A 22,495-nucleotide genomic window follows, 5' to 3' on the forward strand; every position below is an offset into this window, starting at 1 on the left:
GACGTATCCAAAACATGGGCTATAATTGTCGCATTCCTCGTGTGAAGCCACTCAGAGGCATATTTTTCTAGGCATCTGGAGATTTTGACAGCTTCAGAAGACAAAGGCCAACCCTGCGAGGATCCTGAGGCATCCAGAGAAGGACCAGCTCCAACTGGATTCTGCTTCATGATGGTTTTGAGCTACACATGCTGCTCCTGAGCTAGAAATCAAGCTCCCAGAGTCTGGGGAAAGAGAGGAGAGGCACAGAAGTTGCTTGAGGCCCACTGTGAGGTTTCCACAATCGATAATGATGTTGTGGGTACTCGTCTCTCATGTTCGGTCTCAGTGCGCGTGCATCACTCATATAGTCAACATCCATGCACACATATAGTGTTTACTATAACACCATGACCACGTGTGTTTGCTTAAAGCATCTTTTATTATGTCTTTGTGTGTCTCAGTTTACCAAATAGAGAGTCACCCACGTGCTTGTGAGGATGGGTCTCTATTAGGTAAACCATATGTGTGTGTGTGAAAGTCATCCTACACAGCCACTGCCCCCCACCCCTCTTGTCTGCATTGTCCTGTCAAATTCACTTTGATATACGAGCGTTTTGATATACAAGCACGCTTCCGGAATGAATCAGGCTCCCAATCCAAGGTTTCACTGTATTTTTATATTATTGCCCACCTAACGTACTACAGTAAATATTTCTGACATTGGCATTCAACTAGTTAATAAAAAATGAATAATGACAATATTAATTTGTTCATTAATCTGATTCTGTTAGTCTTGACTGGCATCGTTACACTATGTTTGCTCCACACCTCTGTGCCTACTCAGAGTATGAAGGTGGAGACAGTGAAGTCCTCGCTCAGGTGCAGTGATCACACATCAGATTCAGTCAGGGACTGAGAGAGGGAGAAGGATAATAAGAAAAAATCATTTATTATTTTAACATATTGGATAAAATTTATCGTTTTGCTCATTTGGGTATTTAAGTCATTTTACGATAAATAAATACAAATTTACTTAGGTTCTAAACAATCACATTATACTGAGTGGAGTTTCCCAGCCTGAAATTGTGTCCCAGTCCGGCCCTGTTAAGGACTGTCCTAAGAGACCTTTAATTAAAGTTACAGTTAATCAGGTGCAGAAGCAAAAGCACTAGAGCTCTTGGAATCAGACGTTCTGGTGGCCACATGATTTGTCAAACTTCAGCACATCAGGAGATGGAGAACAGACCGAGCACAAACCTGGCTACATAAAGAAGAGAAAGTCTGACAGATATGAACATTTCTAAAGGCAGGTCTCTGGGTGGAGACTGAGTGAGACGAGTTTCTTCATGTTCTCTGCACTGTTTGAAGAAGATCTGCAGGAGTTTGGACTGGTTCTTTGTTTACAGAAACTCAATTCATTCAATGTCTACAACAAACTGCTGCGTCCCTGTGTGTGTGCAAAACGTTACCAAAACTCATACAGAATAAAATATACTGTGTGAATGTTCAAATAAAAATCCAATTCAAAGGAAAGACTCTCATTTTATTTGTCACATACACAGCCATACACAGTGTGATAAAAATATAATTTTTTAAAATATATACAACATATAGAACTTTAAGCTGGAAAATGTATTATATTTATAAGGATGCTAAACAGAACATATTTACAGTAGAAGTGTATGAGGTGTTAAAGTGTAGAAATGATTCAGGATAAATTACAGACTATTCAGAAGGAATTACAAACTGCAGTTATTCCTCGTTAGTGTAACACATGGGCAGTGTTTAAACAGGAACCAACGGAATGTGCAACGTATCAGGAAGTGTGTAAATGTGCAGTGTGACCAGTAGTGTGTTACATCCTGAGTCTGATGTGGTAGGAGGTATGTAGTGTGTGTGTGTGTGTGTGTTAAAGTGTTCTTCCTCCCACTGTGAGTTTTCTCCTCATCTGATTTGATCTTCACCTCGTCTTCATCTAAGAGAAACAAACAGACAAAAAAGTTCTACATTAAATCTGGTGTAAAATCCCACATGTGGAAAGACTGGACTGTCCATGACATCACTTTTGACCTCAACATTAGCGAGCTTTAATAATGTAAAATAAACACATGAACTGATTTTATTTTTTAAGCTTCAATTTTATTTATATATATTTATTACATGTGGATCAATTTATATAGAACTAAATGTCCTCCAATGAACCTGTGACACATCACCCACCACCACACAAAATGTCCTCCAATGAACCTGTGACACATCACCCACCACCGCGCAAAATGTCCTCCAATGAAACTGTGACACATCACCCACCACCGCGCAAAATGTCCTCCAATAAAACTGTGACACATAACCCACCACCGCGCAAAATGTCCTTCAATAAAACTGTGACACATTACCCACCACCGCGCAAAATGAAACTGTGACACATCACCCACCACCGCACAAAATGTCCTCCAATGAAACTGTGACACATTACCCACCACCGCGCAAAATGTCCTCCAATGAAACTGTGACACATCACCCACCACCGCGCAAAATGTCCTCCAATGAAACTGTGACACATTACCCACCACCGCGCAAAATGTACCCACCACCGCGCAAAATGTCCTCCAATAAAACTGTGACACCTTACCCACCACCGCGCAAAATGTCCTCCAATGAAACTGACACCTTACCCACCACCGCGCAAAATGTCCTCCAATGAAACTGTGACACATTACCCACCACCGCGCAAAATGTCCTCCAATGAAACTGTGACACGTTACCCACCACCGCGCAAAATGTCCTCCAATGAAACTGTGACACCTTACCCACCACTGCGCAAAATGTCCTCCAATAAAACTGTGACACCTTACCCACCACCGCGCAAAATGTCCTCCAATGAAACTGACACCTTACCCACCACCGCGCAAAATGTCCTCCAATGAAACTGTGACACATTACCCACCACCGCGCAAAATGAAACTGTGACACATTACCCACCACCGCGCAAAATGTCCTCCAATGAAACTGTGACACATTACCCACCACCGCGCAAAATGTCCTCCAATAAAACTGTGACACATAACCCACCACCGCGCAAAATGTCCTTCAATAAAACTGTGACACATTACCCACCACCGCGCAAAATGAAACTGTGACACAATACCCACCACCGCACAAAATGTCCTCCAATGAAACTGTGACACATCACCCACCACCGCGCAAAATGTCCTCCAATGAAACTGTGACACATTACCCACCACCGCGCAAAATGTCCTCCAATGAAACTGTGACACATTACCCACCACCGCGCAAAATGTCCTCCAATGAAACTGTGACACATTACCCACCACCGCGCAAAATGTCCTCCAATGAAACTGTGACACATTACCCACCACCGCGCAAAATGTCCTCCAATGAAACTGTGACACATTACCCACCACCGCGCAAAATGTCCTCCAATGAAACTGTGACACATTACCCACCACCGCGCAAAATGTACCCACCACCGCGCAAAATGTCCTCCAATGAAACTGTGACACCTTACCCACCACTGCGCAAAATGTCCTCCAATAAAACTGTGACACCTTACCCACCACCGCGCAAAATGTCCTCCAATGAAACTGACACCTTACCCACCACCGCGCAAAATGTCCTCCAATGAAACTGTGACACATTACCCACCACCGCGCAAAATGCCCTCCAATGAAACTGTGACACATTACCCACCACCGCACAAAATGTCCTCCAATGAAACTGTGACACATTACCCACCACCGCGCAAAATGTCCTCCAATGAAACTGTGACACATTACCCACCACCGCACAAAATGAAACTGTGACACATTACCCACCACCGCACAAAATGTCCTCCAATGAAACTGTGACACATTACCCACCACCGCGCAAAATGTCCTCCAAAGAAACTGCGACACATTACCCACCACCGCGCAAAATGTCCTCCAAAGAAACTGTGACACATTACCCACCACCGCGCAAAATGAAACTGTGACACAATACCCACCACCCGCGTAAAATGTCCTCCAATGAAACTGTGACACATTACCCACCACCGCGCAAAATGTCCTCCAATGAAACTGTGACACATTAACCACCGCGCAAAATATCCTACAATGAAACTGTGACACATCAACCACCACCGCGTAAAATGTCCTCCAATGAAACTGTGACACATTACCCACCACCGCGCAAAATGTCCTCCAATGAAACTGTGACACATTACCCACCACCGCGCAAAATGTACCCACCACCGCGCAAAATGTCCTCCAATGAAACTGTGACACCTTACCCACCACTGCGCAAAATGTCCTCCAATAAAACTGTGACACCTTACCCACCACCGCGCAAAATGTCCTCCAATGAAACTGACACCTTACCCACCACCGCGCAAAATGTCCTCCAATGAAACTGTGACACATTACCCACCACCGCGCAAAATGCCCTCCAATGAAACTGTGACACATTACCCACCACCGCACAAAATGTCCTCCAATGAAACTGTGACACATTACCCACCACCGCGCAAAATGTCCTCCAATGAAACTGTGACACATTACCCACCACCGCGCAAAATGTACCCACCACCGCGCAAAATGTCCTCCAATGAAACTGACACCTTACCCACCACCGTGCAAAATGTCCTCCAATGAAACTGTGACACATCACCCACCACCGCGCAAAATGTCCTCCAATGAAACTGTGACACATCACCCACCACCGCACAAAATGTCCTCCAATGAAACTGTGACACATCACCCACCACCGCGCAAAATGTCCTCCAATGAAACTGTGACACATCACCCACCACCGCACAAAATGTCCTCCAATGAAACTGTGACACATCACCCACCACCGCGCAAAATGTCCTCCAATGAAACTGTGACACATTACCCACCACCGCACAAAATGAAACTGTGACACATTACCCACCACCGCACAAAATGTCCTCCAATGAAACTGTGACACATTACCCACCACCGCGCAAAATGTCCTCCAAAGAAACTGCGACACATTACCCACCACCGCGCAAAATGTCCTCCAAAGAAACTGTGACACATTACCCACCACCGCGCAAAATGAAACTGTGACACATTACCCACCACCGCACAAAATGTCCTCCAATGAAACTGTGACACATTACCCACCACCGCACAAAATGTCCTCCAATGAAACTGTGACACATTACCCACCACCGCGCAAAATGAAACTGTGACACATTACCCACCACAGCGCAAAATGTCCTCCAATGAAACTGTGACACAATACCCACCACCCGCGTAAAATGTCCTCCAATGAAACTGTGACACAATACCCACCACCCGCGTAAAATGTCCTCCAATGAAACTGTGACACATTAACCACGACCGCACAAAATGTCCTCCAATGAAACTGTGACACATTACCCACCACCGCACAAAATGTCCTCCAATGAAACTGTGACACATTACCCACCACCGCACAAAATGTCCTCCAATGAAACTGTGACACATTACCCACCACCGCACAAAATGTCCTCCAATGAAACTGTGACACATTACCCTCCACCGCGCAAAATGAAACTGTGACACATTACCCACCACCGCGCAAAATGTCCTCCAATGAAACTGTGACACATTACCCACCACCGCACAAAATGTCCTCCAATGAAACTGTGACACATTACCCACCACCGCACAAAATGTCCTCCAATGAAACTATGACACATTACCCACCACCGCGCAAAATGTCCTCTAATGAAACTGTGACACATTACCCACCACAGCACAAAATGAAACTGTGACACATTACCCACCACCGCGCAAAATGAAACTGTGACACATTACCCACCACCGCACAAAATGTCCTCCAATGAAACTGTGACACAATACCCACCACCCGCGTAAAATGTCCTCCAATGAAACTGTGACACATTAACCACGACCGCACAAAATGTCCTCCAATGAAACTGTGACACATTACCCACCACCGCGCAAAATGTCCTCCAAAGAAATTGTGACACATTACCCACCACCGCGCAAAATGTCCTCCAAAGAAACTGTGACACATTACCCACCACCGCGCAAAATGTCCTCCAATGAAACTGTGACACATTACCCACCACCGCGCAAAATGAAACTGTGACACATTACCCACCACCGCACAAAATGTCCTCCAATGAAACTGTGACACATTACCCACCACCGCACAAAATGTCCTCCAATGAAACTGTGACACATTACCCACCACCGCGCAAAATGAAACTGTGACACATTACCCACCACAGCGCAAAATGTCCTCCAATGAAACTGTGACACATTACCCACCACCGCGCAAAATGTCCTCCAATGAAACTGTGACACAATACCCACCACCCGCGTAAAATGTCCTCCAATGAAACTGTGACACATTAACCACCGCGCAAAATATCCTACAATGAAACTGTGACACATCAACCACCACCGCGTAAAATGTCCTCCAATAAAACTGTGACACCTTACCCATCACCGCGCAAAATGTCCTCCAATGAAACTGACACCTTACCCACCACCGCGCAAAATGTACCCACCACCGCGCAAAATGTCCTCCAATGAAACTGACACCTTACCCACCACCGTGCAAAATGTCCTCCAATGAAACTGTGACACATTACCCACCACCGCGCAAAATGTCCTCCAATGAAACTGTGACACATTACCCACCACCACACAAAATAAAACTGTGACACATTACCCACCACCGCGCAAAATGAAACTGTGACACATTACCCACCACCGCACAAAATGTCCTCCAATGAAACTGTGACACATTACCCACCACCGCACAAAATGTCCTCCAATGAAACTGTGACACATTACCCACCACCGCACAAAATGTCCTCCAATGAAACTATGACACATTACCCACCACCGCGCAAAATGTCCTCTAATGAAACTGTGACACATTACCCACCACCGCACAAAATGAAACTGTGACACATTACCCACCACCGCGCAAAATGAAACTGTGACACATTACCCACCACCGCACAAAATGTCCTCCAATGAAACTGTGACACATTACCCACCACCGCGCAAAATGTCCTCCAAAGAAACTGTGACACATTACCCAACACCGCGCAAAATGTCCTCCAAAGAAACTGTGACACATTACCCACCACCGCGCAAAATGAAACTGTGACACATTACCCACCACCGCACAAAATGTCCTCCAATGAAACTGTGACACATTACCCACCACCGCACAAAATGTCCTCCAATGAAACTGTGACACATTACCCACCACCGCACAAAATGTCCTCCAATGAAACTGTGACACATTACCCTCCACCGCGCAAAATGAAACTGTGACACATTACCCACCACCGCGCAAAATGTCCTCCAATGAAACTGTGACACATTACCCACCACCGCACAAAATGTCCTCCAATGAAACTGTGACACATTACCCACCACCGCACAAAATGTCCTCCAATGAAACTATGACACATTACCCACCACCGCGCAAAATGTCCTCTAATGAAACTGTGACACATTACCCACCACAGCACAAAATGAAACTGTGACACATTACCCACCACCGCGCAAAATGAAACTGTGACACATTACCCACCACCGCACAAAATGTCCTCCAATGAAACTGTGACACATTACCCACCACCGCGCAAAATGTCCTCCAAAGAAACTGTGACACATTACCCACCACCGCGCAAAATGAAACTGTGACACATTACCCACCACCGCACAAAATGTCCTCCAATGAAACTGTGACACATTACCCACCACCGCACAAAATGTCCTCCAATGAAACTGTGACACATTACCCACCACCGCGCAAAATGAAACTGTGACACATAACCCACCACCGCGCAAAATGTCCTCCAATGAAACTGTGACACATTACCCACCACCGCGCAAAATGTCCTCCAATGAAACTGTGACACAATACCCACCACCGCGCAAAATGTCCTCCAATGAAACTGACACCTTACCCACCACCGTGCAAAATGTCCTCCAATGAAACTGTGACACATTACCCACCACCGCGCAAAATGTCCTCCAATGAAACTGTGACACATTACCCACCACTGCGCAAAATGTCCTCCAATAAAACTGTGACACCTTACCCACCACCGCGCAAAATGTCCTCCAATGAAACTGACACCTTACCCACCACCGCGCAAAATGTACCCACCACCGCGCAAAATGTCCTCCAATGAAACTGACACCTTACCCACCACCGTGCAAAATGTCCTCCAATGAAACTGTGACACATTACCCACCACCGCGCAAAATGTCCTCCAATGAAACTGTGACACATTACCCACCACCACACAAAATAAAACTGTGACACATTACCCACCACCGCGCAAAATGAAACTGTGACACATTACCCACCACCGCACAAAATGTCCTCCAATGAAACTGTGACACATTACCCACCACCGCACAAAATGTCCTCCAATGAAACTGTGACACATTACCCACCACCGCACAAAATGTCCTCCAATGAAACTATGACACATTACCCACCACCGCGCAAAATGTCCTCTAATGAAACTGTGACACATTACCCACCACCGCACAAAATGAAACTGTGACACATTACCCACCACCGCACAAAATGTCCTCCAATGAAACTGTGACATTACCCACCACCGCGCAAAATGTCCTCCAAAGAAACTGTGACACATTACCCACCACCGCGCAAAATGTCCTCCAAAGAAACTGTGACACATTACCCACCACCGCGCAAAATGAAACTGTGACACATTACCCACCACCGCACAAAATGTCCTCCAATGAAACTGTGACACATTACCCACCACCGCACAAACTGTCCTCCAATGAAACTGTGACACATTACCCACCACCGCACAAAATGTCCTCCAATGAAACTGTGACACATTACCCTCCACCGCGCAAAATGAAACTGTGACACATTACCCACCACCGCGCAAAATGTCCTCCAATGAAACTGTGACACATTACCCACCACCGCACAAAATGTCCTCCAATGAAACTGTGACACATTACCCACCACCGCGCAAAATGTCCTCCAAAGAAACTGTGACACATTACCCACCACCGCGCAAAATGTCCTCCAAAGAAACTGTGACACATTACCCACCACCGCGCAAAATGAAACTGTGACACATTACCCACCACCGCACAAAATGTCCTCCAATGAAACTGTGACACATTACCCACCACCGCACAAACTGTCCTCCAATGAAACTGTGACACATTACCCACCACCGCACAAAATGTCCTCCAATGAAACTGTGACACATTACCCTCCACCGCGCAAAATGAAACTGTGACACATTACCCACCACCGTGCAAAATGTCCTCCAATGAAACTGTGACACATTACCCACCACCGCACAAAATGTCCTCCAATGAAACTGTGACACATTACCCACCACCACACAAAATGTCCTCCAATGAAACTATGACACATTACCCACCACCGCGCAAAATGTCCTCCAATGAAACTGACACCTTACCCACCACCGCACAAAATGTCCTCCAATGAAACTGTGACACATTACCCACCACCGCACAAAATGTCCTCCAATGAAACTATGACACATTACCCACCACCGCGCAAAATGTCCTCTAATGAAACTGTGACACATTACCCACCACCGCACAAAATGAAACTGTGACACATTACCCACCACCGCGCAAAATGAAACTGTGACACATTACCCACCACCGCACAAAATGTCCTCCAATGAAACTGTGACACATTACCCACCACCGCGCAAAATGTCCTCCAAAGAAACTGTGACACATTACCCACCACCGCGCAAAATGAAACTGTGACACATTACCCACCACCGCGCAAAATGAAACTGTGACACATTACCCACCACCGCACAAAATGTCCTCCAATGAAACTGTGACACATTACCCACCACCGCACAAACTGTCCTCCAATGAAACTGTGACACATTACCCACCACCGCACAAAATGTCCTCCAATGAAACTGTGACACATTACCCTCCACCGCGCAAAATGAAACTGTGACACATTACCCACCACCGCGCAAAATGTCCTCCAATGAAACTGTGACACATTACCCACCACCGCACAAAATGTCCTCCAATGAAACTGTGACACATTACCCACCACCGCACAAAATGTCCTCCAATGAAACTATGACACATTACCCACCACCGCGCAAAATGTCCTCTAATGAAACTGTGACACATTACCCACCACAGCACAAAATGAAACTGTGACACATTACCCACCACCGCGCAAAATGAAACTGTGGCACATTACCCACCACCGCACAAAATGTCCTCCAATGAAACTGTGACACATTACCCACCACCGCGCAAAATGTCCTCCAAAGAAACTGTGACACATTACCCACCACCGCGCAAAATGTCCTCCAAAGAAACTGTGACACATTACCCACCACCGCGCAAAATGAAACTGTGACACATCACCCACCACCGCACAAAATGTCCTCCAATGAAAGTGTGACACATCACCCACCACCGCACAAAATGTCCTCCAATGAAACTGTGACACATCACCCACCACCGCACAAAATGTCCTCCAATGAAACTGTGACACATCACCCACCACCGCGCAAAATGAAACTGTGACACATTACCCACCACCGCGCAAAATGTCCTCCAATGAAACTGTGACACATTACCCACCACCGCGCAAAATGTCCTCCAATGAAACTGTGACACAATACCCACCACCGCGCAAAATGTCCTCCAATGAAACTGACACCTTACCCACCACCGTGCAAAATGTCCTCCAATGAAACTGTGACACATTACCCACCACCGCGCAAAATGTCCTCCAATGAAACTGTGACACATTACCCACCACCACACAAAATGAAACTGTGACACATTACCCACCACCGCGCAAAATGAAACTGTGACACATTACCCACCACCGCACAAAATGTCCTCCAATGAAACTGTGACACATTACCCACCACCGCGCAAAATGTCCTCCAATGAAACTGTGACACATCACCCACCACCGCACAAAATGTCCTCCAATGAAACTGACACATTACCCACCACCGCGCAAAATGTCCTCCAATGAAACTGTGACACATTACCCACCACCGCACAAAATGAAACTGTGACACATTACCCACCACCGCACAAAATGTCCTCCAATGAAACTGTGACACATTACCCACCACCGCGCAAAATGTCCTCCAAAGAAACTGCGACACATTACCCACCACCGCGCAAAATGTCCTCCAAAGAAACTGTGACACATTACCCACCACCGCGCAAAATGAAACTGTGACACATTACCCACCACCGCACAAAATGTCCTCCAATGAAACTGTGACACATTACCCACCACCGCACAAAATGTCCTCCAATGAAACTGTGACACATTACCCACCACCGCGCAAAATGAAACTGTGACACATTACCCACCACAGCGCAAAATGTCCTCCAATGAAACTGTGACACAATACCCACCACCCGCGTAAAATGTCCTCCAATGAAACTGTGACACAATACCCACCACCCGCGTAAAATGTCCTCCAATGAAACTGTGACACATTAACCACGACCGCACAAAATGTCCTCCAATGAAACTGTGACACATTACCCACCACTGCGCAAAATGTCCTCCAATAAAACTGTGACACCTTACCCACCACCGCGCAAAATGTCCTCCAATGAAACTGACACCTTACCCACCACCGCGCAAAATGTACCCACCACCGCGCAAAATGTCCTCCAATGAAACTGACACCTTACCCACCACCGTGCAAAATGTCCTCCAATGAAACTGTGACACATTACCCACCACCGCGCAAAATGTCCTCCAATGAAACTGTGACACATTACCCACCACCACACAAAATAAAACTGTGACACATTACCCACCACCGCGCAAAATGAAACTGTGACACATTACCCACCACCGCACAAAATGTCCTCCAATGAAACTGTGACACATTACCCACCACCGCACAAAATGTCCTCCAATGAAACTGTGACACATTACCCACCACCGCACAAAATGTCCTCCAATGAAACTATGACACATTACCCACCACCGCGCAAAATGTCCTCTAATGAAACTGTGACACATTACCCACCACCGCACAAAATGAAACTGTGACACATTACCCACCACCGCGCAAAATGAAACTGTGACACATTACCCACCACCGCACAAAATGTCCTCCAATGAAACTGTGACACATTACCCACCACCGCGCAAAATGTCCTCCAAAGAAACTGTGACACATTACCCACCACCGCGCAAAATGTCCTCCAAAGAAACTGTGACACATTACCCACCACCGCGCAAAATGAAACTGTGACACATTACCCACCACCGCACAAAATGTCCTCCAATGAAACTGTGACACATTACCCACCACCGCACAAAATGTCCTCCAATGAAACTGTGACACATTACCCACCACCGCACAAAATGTCCTCCAATGAAACTGTGACACATTACCCTCCACCGCGCAAAATGAAACTGTGACACATTACCCACCACCGCGCAAAATGTCCTCCAATGAAACTGTGACACATTACCCACCACCGCACAAAATGTCCTCCAATGAAACTGTGACACATTACCCACCACCGCGCAAAATGTCCTCTAATGAAACTGTGACACATTACCCACCACAGCACAAAATGAAACTGTGACACATTACCCACCACCGCGCAAAATGAAACTGTGACACATTACCCACCACCGCACAAAATGTCCTCCAATTAAACTGTGACACATTACCCACCACCGCGCAAAATGTCCTCCAAAGAAATTGTGACACATTACCCACCACCGCGCAAAATGTCCTCCAAAGAAACTGTGACACATTACCCACCACCGCGCAAAATGAAACTGTGACACATTACCCACCACCGCACAAAATGTCCTCCAATGAAACTGTGACACATTACCCACCACCGCGCAAAATGAAACTGTGACACATTACCCACCACCGCGCAAAATGTCCTCCAATGAAACTGTGACACATTACCCACCACCGCACAAAATGTCCTCCAATGAAACTGTGACACATTACCCACCACCGCGCAAAATGTCCTCTAATGAAACTGTGACACATTACCCACCACAGCACAAAATGAAACTGTGACACATTACCCACCACCGCGCAAAATGAAACTGTGACACATTACCCACCACCGCACAAAATGTCCTCCAATGAAACTGTGACACATTACCCACCACCGCGCAAAATGTCCTCCAAAGAAACTGTGACACATTACCCACCACCGCGCAAAATGTCCTCCAAAGAAACTGTGACACATTACCCACCACCGCGCAAAATGAAACTGTGACACATTACCCACCACCGCACAAAATGTCCTCCAATGAAACTGTGACACATTACCCACCACCGCACAAAATGTCCTCCAATGAAACTGTGACACATTACCCACCACCGCACAAAATGTCCTCCAATGAAACTGTGACACATTACCCACCACCGCGCAAAATGAAACTGTGACACATTACCCACCACCGCGCAAAATGTCCTCCAATGAAACTGTGACACATTACCCACCACCGCGCAAAATGTCCTCCAATGAAACTGTGACACAATAACCACCACCCGCGTAAAATGTCCTCCAATGAAACTGTGACACATTAACCACGACCGCACAAAATATCCTACAATGAAACTGTGACACATCACCCACCACCGCGCAAAATGTCCTCCAATGAAACTGTGACACAATACCCACCACCCGCGTAAAATGTCCTCCAATGAAACTGTGACACAATACCCACCACCCGCGTAAAATGTCCTCCAATGAAACTGTGACACAATACCCACCACCCGCGTAAAATGTCCTCCAATGAAACTGTGACACATTACCCACCACCGCGCAAAATGTCCTCCAATGAAACTGTGACACATTAACCACCGCGCAAAATATCCTACAATGAAACTGTGACACATCAACCACCACCGCGTAAAATGTCCTCCAATGAAACTGTGACACATTACCCACCACCGCGCAAAATGTCCTCCAATGAAACTGTGACACATTACCCACCACTGCGCAAAATGTCCTCCAATGAAACTGTGACACATTACCCACCACCGCGCAAAATGTCCTCCAATGAAACTGTGACACATTACCCACCACCGCGCAAAATGAAACTGTGACATTACCCACCACCGCACAAAATGTCCTCCAATGAAACTGTGACACAATACCCACCACCCGCGTAAAATGTCCTCCAATGAAACTGTGACACATTAACCACCGCGCAAAATCTCCAGCGAGACTGTGGAGTCATTACATACCGTACCAAAGTGGTTATGAAAAAAAGGTCTACAGTAGCATGATCCAAAAAATTACAATTCATGGTCAGAAAGTTGTAATGAAAATGGTTAGAATGTTGATCCAAACATCTGCATTGTGCAGCAAAACTGCATGAAGACCAGATTTACAAATCTTTTGTCCTGATTCTGCTTCAGGTTTATTTTCCAATATTAAGTGTCTCTCTGGCTTTTTTTAGTGCTGAACAATTCTTGTATGAATAAACACATGTACACATAAAGGCTAGTGATCAGAAGGCCATGAGTTCAAATCCCAGCACCACTAAACTGCTACTGTTGTGTCCTTAGACTTGACGCTTAAACCTTCATCTGCTCAGTTGCATCCTGTCTCAGCTGTAAGTCTCTTTGGTTAACAGCTTTAATCACATGAGCTCATTTGAAGGAATTAAAATGTTGATGGTCTATACAATTTACTCAAATTCGGATGAGTCCATGTTACAGTGAGCTCCCTATGTGCTGTGACCGTCTCCATATCATATATACAAAATATATAACATATACCACTACAGTGAATACACTACTACCATGGCTGGATTCAGGAGTAGGGACAGTTTATTACAAAAATCCCTAACAAAGATTTATTAATGTAAAATAAACACATCAACTGATTTTATTTTGAAAGCTTAAATTTTATTTTTATTTTTTCATTTAATAACATGTCTTGTTTTATACCACACAAAATCTTTTTCCAATGAGACGATGAGCCATTCAACATTCGACAAAAGTGGTTATAACAAGATGAACCGTAGCGCGATCCAAAAACGTTACATGCAATCGGCAAAAAGTTGATGAAAGGAAGATTGTAGACTGTTTGGCAGCACAGCGTTATAACGCTCCTGATCTCATCACTGGTACTCATGAAATATCATTAAAATACGGTGAATAGATTCATACAGGACATACACCATCACGACAAACCCATAAAAGGATTTGTACATAGTGTAAGTTCTTCTGATAAACTCACAAATGGATTCACACCTAACGTAGGTCGTTTCAACCAGCTGGTGAATGGGTTCATCCCACTCATATGCTACTACAACAAGCCCATGGATCCATGGATAAACTCACAAATGGATCCGTACATAATGTAAGTTCTTCTGATAAACTCACAAATGGATCCACACCTAACGTAGGTCGCTTCAACCAGCTGGTGAATGGGTTCATCCCTCTCATATGCTACTCCAACAAGCCCATGGATCCATGGATGGAACTCACAAATGGATCCGTACATAATGTAAGTTCTTCTGATAAACCCATAAATGGATTCACACCTAGCGTAGGTCGTTTCAACCAGCTGGTGAATGGGTTCATCCCTCTCATATGCTACTCCAACAAGCCCATGGATCCATGGATGAAACTCATAAATGGATTCGTAAAAAATGTAAGTTCTTCTGATAAACTCATAAATGGATTCACACCTAACGTAGGTCGTTTCAACCAGCTGGTGAATGGGTTCATCCCACTCATATGCTACTACAACAAGCCCATGGATCCATGGATGGAACTCACAAATGGATCCGTACATAATGTAAGTTCTTCTGATAAACTCACAAATGGATTCACACCTAACGTAGGTCGTTTCAACCAGCCGGTGAATGGGTTCATACCACTCATATGCTACTACAACAAGCCCATGGATCCGTTCGTACCATTGATATGCTCTTCTGACAAACCTGTGAAATTCATGACAATAATAAGCCATTGTCATGAAGTTGTTTATCCAAAGGTAAGCCATGGCAAGGACAAGAAATCAGAAGACATACGGGTTTATATTGAGATTTTAGTGCGGGTTGCTGGCTGAATGATAAAAAAATGGCTTCATAGTCCTCATAGAAAGAGGTCTAGCCCTAGTTCATGTTCCAATGATCCCGCACTAATTCTTTTAAATGGAGCCCATCAGTGCAGGATCATTGGCACATGGACTAGGACTGTGAGGACATAGTTGGTGTCCTCACTAAACACTTAAGTACTAAATGTAGAAAAGAGATTTGTATTGTATGAATACTGTATCAGCACAATCCTCTATAACATGATTAAAGGCTGTTAATGTGTTGGTGCTTTTAGGCTCAAGATTTCAAAGCACTTTTTGCTGTAAATGCCATGACTGTAAATATAGCAATAAATTCCCTTTTACTGTGTGAAGAGGAAACACAGCTCTTTGCATTATGCTTTAAAATGAGAAAGGCTTACCTTTTTTATTTGTGTGTGTGTTGAGGAAATCAGAAGCAGCAGGTAAATTCCTGGATAAGAGATTGTAAGACAGCGTAGCTCTACATGGTGCACAAAAGATGCCTGTGGCATTGGGGCGTGGTCAGTCCTCAGATATAACAGACAACAGGCGACTGAAAAAGGCAGCTGAAAACATGTGATTACTGTGTTTTATTACTGCCAGTCTACTTATGTACTAACCCTAACCCAGGGGTATCTTTTAATAGTACGTGTATTTTTTCTAGTGCTGAACAATTCTGGTATGAACAAACACATGTCATGACTTACACTACTGGGGTAGCAGCCATCTTGTTAGAAGCATTTCCTGTGGCAGCCATCTTGTTTTAGGCTCCAATATAAAAGAAGAGGTGTGGAGCATGAATTCTCTGTGAGATGGTCATTCCCAGGGGTTATATGTTTTTGGATGAGAATATAACCTGGGTGCTTTCTGTGTCTATAGACTAGTAAGGGTGAGATGAAGCCTCATTCAGGGAATCAAGGTTTCCCAGCCGATAGTTTCACCAAAACGTTAAATTCATGAAGCTTCATTTACGAACTTTGTGTACTGCCATCTAGTGGATAAATGTTGTGTAACAAATAGACCAAACACTCTCACTCACTCATCGTCTCTACCGCTTTATCCTGTATTCAGGGTCGTAGGGACCTGGAGCCTATCCCAGGAGACTTAGGGCATGAGGCGGGGTACAAGCCATCGCAGGGCACACTCACACACACTCACACATTCATTCACACACTACGGGCAATTTGGAAATGCTAATTAGCCTAATCTGCAGGTCTTTGGACTGTAGGCGGAAACCAGGGTACCCGGGGGAAACTCACCAAGCACGGGGAGAACATCCAAACTTCACGCACACAGAGACGGGATAGTCCCAAACATTGCAAGTAAATTTATATACTGTGTATAGACGGGTGCACCTCAATAAATTAAAATAGTATCTAGATCTATTTCGTTTATTTACTTCAAAGACAGATACTCATATATTATATAGATTCATTATAGGTTACCTCAGCCTTCAAATGGTCTCTCAGTCTGGTTCAGTCATTGCTAAACAAGCAGGCTGTTCACAGAGTACTAATGTGTTTCTAATGTGGTAGAAAAATGTACACTAACAACAGGGATAACCGCAGCCTTGAAAGGATTATAAAACTAAGCCCATCTAAGAACTTGTGGAGATTCAACAGGAGTGGACTCCAGCTTTAAGAGCCACCCCACACGGACGTATCCAAAACATGGGCTATAATTGTCGCATTCCTCGTGTGAAGCCACTCTTGAACCAAAGATGCCAACAGAGGCATATTTTTCTAGACATCTGGAGATTTTGACAGCTTCAGAAGACAAAGGCCAACCCTGCGAGCATCCTGAGGCATACAGAGAAGGACCAGCTCCAACTGGATTCTGCTTCATGATGGTTTTGAGCTACACATGCTGCTCCTGAGCTAGAAATCAAGCTCCCAGAGTCTGGGGAAAGAGAGGAGAGGCACAGAAGTTGCTTGAGGCCCACTGTGAGGTTTCCACAATCGATAATGATGTTGTGGGTACTCGTCTCTCATGTTCGGTCTCAGTGCGCGTGCATCACTCATATAGTCAACATCCATGCACACATATAGTGTTTACTATAACACCATGACCACGTGTGTTTGCTTAAAGCATCTTTTATTATGTCTTTGTGTGTGTGTGTGTGTGTGTGTGGGGGACGACTTTGACACACACCAGTTTACCAAATAGAGAGTCACCCACATGCTTGTGAGGGTGGGTCTCTATTCGGTAAACCATATGTGTGTGTGTAAAAGTCATCCTACACAGCTACTGCCCCCCACCCCTCTTGTTTGCATTGTCCTGTTAAATTCACTTTGATATACGAGCGTTTTGATATACAAGCACGCTTCCGGAATGAATCAGGCTCCCAATCCAAGGTTTCACTGTATTTTTATATTATTGCCCACCTAACGTACTACAGTGATTATTTCATTCAACTAGTTAATGAAAAATTAATAATGACAATATTAATCTGTTCATTAATCTGATTCTGTTAGTCTTGACTGGCATCGTTACACTATGTTTGCTCCACACCTCTGTGCCTACTCAGAGTATGAAGGTGGAGACAGTGAAGTCCTCGCTCAGGTGCAGTGATCACACATCAGATTCAGTCAGGGACTGAGAGAGGGAGAAGGAAAATAAGAAAAAATCATTTATTATTTTAACATATTGGATAAAATTTATCGTTTTGCTCATTTGGGTATTTAAGTCATTTTACGATAAATAAATACAAATTTACTTAGGTTCTAAACAATCACATTATACTGAGTGGAGTTTCCCAGCCTGAAATTGTGTCCCAGTCCGGCCCTGTTAAGGACTGTCCTAAGAGACCTTGAATTAAAGTTACAGTTAATCAGGTGCAGAAGCAAAAGCACTAGAGCTCTTGGAATCAGACGTTCTGGTGGCCACATGATTTGTCAAACTTCAGCGCATCAGGAGATGGAGAACAGACCGAGCACAAACCTGGCTACATAAAGAAGAGAAAGTCTGACAGATATGAACATTTCTAAAGGCAGGTCTCTGGGTGGAGACTGAGTGAGACGAGTTTCTTCATGTTCTCTGCACTGTTTGAAGAAGATCTGCAGGAGTTTGGACTGGTTCTTTGTTTACAGAAACTCAATTCATTCAATGTCTACAACAAACTGCTGCGTCCCTGTGTGTGTGCAAAACGTTACCAAAACTCATACAGAATAAAATATACTGTGTGAATGTTCAAATAAAAATCCAATTCAAAGGAAAGACTCTCATTTTATTTGTCACATACACAGCCATACACAGTGTGATAAAAATATAATTTTTTAAAATATATACAACATATAGAACTTTAAGCTGGAAAATGTATTATATTTATAAGGATGCTAAACAGAACATATTTACAGTAGAAGTGTATGAGGTGTTAAAGTGTAGAAATGATTCAGGATAAATTACAGACTATTCAGAAGGAATTACAAACTGCAGTTATTCCTCGTTAGTGTAACACATGGGCAGTGTTTAAACAGGAACCAACGGAATGTGCAACGTATCAGGAAGTGTGTAAATGTGCAGTGTGACCAGTAGTGTGTTACATCCTGAGTCTGATGTGGTAGGAGGTATGTAGTGTGTGTGTGTGTGTGTGTTAAAGTGTTCTTCCTCCCACTGTGAGTTTTCTCCTCATCTGATTTGATCTTCACCTCGTCTTCATCTAAGAGAAACAAACAGACAAAAAAGTTCTACATTAAATCTGGTGTAAAATCCCACATGTGGAAAGACTGGACTATCCATGACATCACTTTTGACCTCAACATTAGCGAGCTTTAATAATGTAAAATAAACACATGAACTGATTTTATTTTTTAAGCTTCAATTTTATTTATATATATTTATTACATGTGGATCAATTTATATAGAACTAAATGTCCTCCAATGAACCTGTGACACATCACCCACCACCACACAAAATGTCCTCCAATGAACCTGTGACACATCACCCACCACCGCGCAAAATGTCCTCCAATGAAACTGTGACACATCACCCACCACCGCGCAAAATGTCCTCCAATGAAACTGTGACACATCACCCACCACCGCGCAAAATGTCCTTCAATAAAACTGTGACACATTACCCACCACCGCGCAAAATGAAACTGTGACACATTACCCACCACCGCACAAAATGTCCTCCAATGAAACTGTGACACATTACCCACCACCGCGCAAAATGTCCTCCAATGAAACTGTGACACATTACCCACCACCGCGCAAAATGTCCTCCAATGAAACTGTGACACATTACCCACCACCGCGCAAAATGTACCCACCACCGCGCAAAATGTCCTCCAATAAAACTGTGACACCTTACCCACCACCGCGCAAAATGTCCTCCAATGAAACTGACACCTTACCCACCACCGCGCAAAATGTCCTCCAATGAAACTGTGACACATTACCCACCACCGCGCAAAATGTCCTCCAATGAAACTGTGACACATTACCCACCACCGCACAAAATGTCCTCCAATGAAACTGTGACACATTACCCACCACCGCACAAAATGTCCTCCAATGAAACTGTGACACATTACCCACCACCGCGCAAAATGTACCCACCACCGCACAAAATGTCCTCCAATGAAACTGACACATTACCCACCACCGCGCAAAATGTCCTCCAATGAAACTGTGACACATCACCCACCACCGCACAAAATGTCCTCCAATGAAACTGTGACACATCACCCACCACCGCGCAAAATGTCCTCCAATGAAACTGTGACACATTACCCACCACCGCGCAAAATGTCCTCCAATAAAACTGTGACACCTTACCCACCACCGCGCAAAATGTCCTCCAATGAAACTGACACCTTACCCACCACCCGCGTAAAATGTCCTCCAATGAAACTGTGACACATTACCCACCACCGCGCAAAATGTCCTCCAATGAAACTGTGACACATTACCCACCACCGCGCAAAATATCCTCCAATGAAACTGTGACACATTAACCACCGCGCAAAATGTCCTACAATGAAACTGTGACACATTAACCACCACCGCGCAAAATGTCCTCCAATAAAACTGTGACACATTACCCACCACCGCGCAAAATGTCCTCCAATGAAACTGTGACACATTACCCACCACCGCGCAAAATGAAACTGTGACACATTACCCACCACCGCACAAAATGTCCTCCAATGAAACTGTGACACAATACCCACCACCCGCGTAAAATGTCCTCCAATGAAACTGTGACACCTTACCCACCACCGCGCAAAATGTCCTCCAATGAAACTGACACCTTACCCACCACCGCGCAAAATGTCCTCCAATGAAACTGTGACACATTACCCACCACCGCGCAAAATGTCCTCCAATGAAACTGTGACACATTACCCACCACCGCACAAAATGTCCTCCAATGAAACTGTGACACATTACCCACCACCGCACAAAATGTCCTCCAATGAAACTGTGACACATTACCCACCACCGCGCAAAATGTACCCACCACCGCACAAAATGTCCTCCAATGAAACTGACACATCACCCACCACCGCGCAAAATGTCCTCCAATGAAACTGTGACACATCACCCACCACCGCGCAAAATGTCCTCCAATGAAACTGTGACACATCACCCACCACCGCGCAAAATGTCCTCCAATGAAACTGTGACACATCACCCACCACCGCGCAAAATGTCCTCCAATGAAACTGTGACACATTAACCACCGCGCAAAATATCCTACAATGAAACTGTGACACATCAACCACCACCGCGTAAAATGTCCTCCAATGAAACTGTGACACATTACCCACCACCGCGCAAAATGTCCTCCAATGAAACTGTGACACATTACCCACCACCGCGCAAAATATCCTCCAATGAAACTGTGACACATTAACCACCGCGCAAAATATCCTCCAATGAAACTGTGACACATCAACCACCACCGCGTAAAATGTCCTCCAATGAAACTGTGACACATTACCCACCACCGCGCAAAATGTCCTCCAATGAAACTGTGACACATTACCCACCACCGCGCAAAATGAAACTGTGACACATTACCCACCACCGCGCAAAATGTCCTCCAATGAAACTGTGACACATTACCCACCACCGCGCAAAATATCCTCCAATGAAACTGTGACACATTAACCACCGCGCAAAATCTCCAGCGAGACTGTGAGTCATTACATACCGTACCAAAGTGGTTATGAAAAGAAGGTCTACAGTAGCATGATCCAAAAAATTACAATTCATGGTCAGAAAGTTGTAATGAAAATGGTTAGAATGTTTTTAAGCACAGTGTTATTACCAAACATCTGCATTGTGCAGCAAAACTGCATGAGGACCAGATTCACAAATCTTTTGTCCTGATTCTGCTTCAGGTTTATTTTCCAATATTAAGTGTCTCTCTGGCTTTTTTT

At 44.8% G+C, this 22,495-nt stretch overlaps 1 long non-coding RNA gene across 1 annotated transcript; it reads right to left on the minus strand.

Annotated features, from left to right (window-relative positions):
- Positions 1–1,614: 1,614 nt before the first annotated feature.
- On the minus strand, positions 1,615–16,887 carry LOC128527538 (uncharacterized). The gene is made up of 3 exons (XR_008360887.1): positions 16,811–16,887; positions 16,505–16,669; positions 1,615–1,957 (listed from the first exon to the last, which is right to left on the minus strand). It is a non-coding gene; the product is annotated as an uncharacterized LOC128527538 (long non-coding RNA).
- Positions 16,888–22,495: the final 5,608 nt, after the last annotated feature.

The sequence above is a fragment of the Clarias gariepinus genome, chromosome 7, assembly GCF_024256425.1.
Source record: "Clarias gariepinus isolate MV-2021 ecotype Netherlands chromosome 7, CGAR_prim_01v2, whole genome shotgun sequence".
NCBI lineage: Eukaryota > Metazoa > Chordata > Actinopteri > Siluriformes > Clariidae > Clarias > Clarias gariepinus.